This window comes from Thermobia domestica, chromosome 5 (assembly GCF_964235325.1).
Source record: "Thermobia domestica chromosome 5, izTheDome1.hap1.1, whole genome shotgun sequence".
Lineage (NCBI taxonomy): Eukaryota > Metazoa > Arthropoda > Insecta > Zygentoma > Lepismatidae > Thermobia > Thermobia domestica.
Genome location: NC_137458.1, coordinates 301,107,926 through 301,111,233, shown reverse-complemented (window position 1 = coordinate 301,111,233; position 3,308 = coordinate 301,107,926). Strand labels below are relative to the sequence as shown.

General features: G+C 38.3%; 2 non-coding genes across 2 annotated transcripts; one reads left to right on the top strand and one right to left on the bottom strand.

Moving 5' to 3' along the window:
* Positions 1-551: 551 nt before the first annotated feature.
* Positions 552-623, bottom strand: TRNAW-CCA (transfer RNA tryptophan (anticodon CCA)). Its single transcript has one exon. It is a non-coding gene; the product is annotated as a tRNA-Trp (tRNA).
* Positions 624-1,821: 1,198 nt separating this feature from the next.
* TRNAW-CCA (transfer RNA tryptophan (anticodon CCA)) lies at positions 1,822-1,893 on the top strand. Its single transcript has one exon. It is a non-coding gene; the product is annotated as a tRNA-Trp (tRNA).
* Positions 1,894-3,308: the final 1,415 nt, after the last annotated feature.

The window sequence follows — 3,308 nt, the reverse complement described above, 5'->3', positions numbered from 1 at the left end:
GTGTGTCTCCGTAGCGTCACTCATCAGAAGTTTACTATAGGGTCAATTTATTTATACACATAGTAGCGTAAGCAAAGAAGGTTTCGGGGTGTCAACAACCCTCTCCCGTGGGCAAGATAAACAAAAATCATGATTTACCATACTAAAATGAAATGAAATCTTTCAGTTTAATGTCCATTAGGCTAGGGGGGACGAATGGTTAAGGCAAGCGAACGATAATGGAAAAATTTGTAGAATGATAATGTGGATGGAAAGGAGATTACTCCGAGAAAACCCACGGACACGATATTGTACACCATAAAGTTACTTGGCCGGGAATCGAGGTAAACGCTCTATCATTGAGCACAGTGTCTCCCATTTACAATAATAAACTATGTACGTAAACACCTCACAGCACATGAAGTTGGGAGCTTGAAGCCTCCTTGACGAACTTCTGCGTATGCCACTATACACACATCACTATTTTTAACAATACCAAAATTAGTTGTAATACTGCTTTTATAATTGATATGGTGAATCAGTAATAAGTATATGTATAAAAGAATACTACTTGACCCCGACGTGATTTGAACACGCAACCTTCTGATCTGGAGTCAGACGCGCTACCGTTGCGCCACGAGGTCTTACTATATCAGCCGTTTTCCTCATGTAGTCCCAGTGAATTTCATAAATAAGAAGTTTTGTTAGAAGAATAAGGAATAAACAAAATGAGTTGATTGAGTTGATTTTGAGTTTAACGTCCCGTTCAGCAGCGAGGCTATATGAGACGTGGACCTACTGATTAACGTGGAATCCGAACCACATGAGCTTCCGCCGGGAATCGAACCCGGGTCTCCCACAATAAACAAAATTAATATCACAATTATGTTACGTGTATCACAAACACACACACATATAAATTTTCCATGTTTATATTTCTTGGTAACCTTCAACTTAATGATTAAATTATTAAGTTTTTAATGCTTTCATTACATTTACCATCTATTACATATAATCAGGTTTCACAAAGTTTTCATTCGGACTCGGGCCTACTTTCTCGAACCTATGTAACTATAGCTACTGTAGAACGATATTTATTGCACCGTTCTTTCTGGAGAACTTTTAAAGCACAACTGCAAAATTAAACTTCTATTTGCTGTAAATAAAAATACAATTTTGCGTTGATTATCAAGTTTATGCAATTCGGGCTTATTTCGGGCTAATTTGATTATAACACGAGCTCGGGTCTGGCTCAAACTTAAATGCTAAAACATATTTCGGACTCGGGGGCTGGCCTCACATTATAAATTCACGGGCCGGGTCGGGGCAGGGCTAAAAATTCCAGCCCGTGGAGACCTCTAATTCTGGTTGCCATTAAGTGCGAGTTAGTGCTGTAGAAAATTTAGATTTTGAACCATGCTGAATGTCACAAAATTTTCTTTCACCGACCACGGCATACTTGCTTCATTCTCTTCGAAATTCAAAGAGAGGACGAGTATGCGTAGTTGATTTGGAATTTAATGCCTGTTATGAGCACAGAGGCAATGTGAGACATGGAACTATCGGGAAGTTATATGAAATAGTAACCACCGGGAATCAAACTAACTTACATAGTCAGGAAGAGAGTAAGTGTATTGTGCCGTTAGAAATATCTGAGTATTTTGTCTTCCATTATTGAATATCCATTATTCGAACTGTTATTCGTTATCTCAACTTTTATTTCTTTGCGTAATCAGTGCAATAATATTTCTTCATTGAAATCTTGTTTACGAAACTGTATGCTATAGAAGAATGTAAGGTACGATGTATTGCCATCTAACTGTTAAACACATTTACTAAGACGACCTCGTGGCGCAATGGTAGCGCGTCTGACTCCAGATCAGAAGGTTGCGTGTTCAAATCACGTCGAGGTCAATGTGTTTTTTTTTAATTTAATTGGAAAAAAGGAAAGAATTGATTAGGACATAGCTTGAGGAAACATATATCCTAATGAATGTTGTAAAAGAAAATAGAAGGAAGGAATATATAGGACTCCTAGGTCAGGAGGAAAACCTTGGTTAAGGCAGGGACCCAAATTCAATATCAGAATGAATTATATTAAAATTTGTCAAATCCGCCTAAGATTATACTAAATTTATAGAAAAGTCGGGGATATCGGAGGATCGTATCCTCCCTGCATAGATCCCAGATTAAGGAATTTCTTTTGTTGATGTGCAGCGAATGACTAACTAGAGATAGGAGAATACTTACAATGATAATATTTAGAGATAAACAATGCTTACTGATTCAAGCAATTATTACTAGATTTCTAAAATATATGCTAAACACGAAGTATGGGAAGTCCCATAATGCAGCTGTCCATTTGTCTATACCTTAGTTCACGAATCTTTGCCGCGATTGACGCCAATTAAGAATTTTCTCCGAGACAGATACTATTGAAGTAACTTAAGTATAATACTTAAATAACTTCAATAGTATCTGTCTTGGAGGAAATTCTTCGTTGGCGTCAGTCACGGCAAGAGATTCGTGAGCTAAGCTATACTTAAGTTACTTCAATAGTATCTGTCTTGGAGGAAATTCTTCGTTGGTGTCAATCACGGCAAGAGATTCGTGAGCTAAGCTATACTTAAGTAACTTCAATAGTATCTGTCTGGGGGAAAATTCTTCGTTGGCGTCAATCACGGCAAAAGACTCGTGAGCTAAGCTACTTAAGTTACTTCAATAGTATCTGTCTTGGAGGAAATTCTTCGTTGGCGTCAGTCACGGCAAGAGATTCGTGAGCTAAGCTATACTTAAGTTACTTCAATAGTATCTGTCTTGGAGGAAATTCTTCGTTGGCGTCAGTCACGGCAAGAGATTCGTGAGCTAAGCTATACTTAAGTTACTTCAATAGTATCTGTCTTGGAGGAAATTCTTCGTTGGCGTCAGTCACGGCAAGAGATTCGTGAGCTAAGCTATACTTAAGTTACTTCAATAGTATCTGTCTTGGAGGAAATTCTTCGTTGGCGTCAGTCACGGCAAGAGATTCGTGAGCTAAGCTATACTTAAGTTACTTCAATAGTATCTGTCTTGGAGGAAATTCTTCGTTGGCGTCAGTCACGGCAACATTCATGAGCTAAGCTATACTTAAGTTACTTCAATAGTATCTGTCTTGGAGGAAATTCTTCGTTGGCGTCAGTCACGGCAAGAGATTCGTGAGCTAAACTCTATCTATCGACAGAAATCAGTAGGGTATAGCGAGAAGCAGGTTTTTGGAATGAATAAAGCGCCGCAAAAATTGACTCCATCTTCCATCTTAACTCTCTGTTCAAATCGGAAATGACGAACTC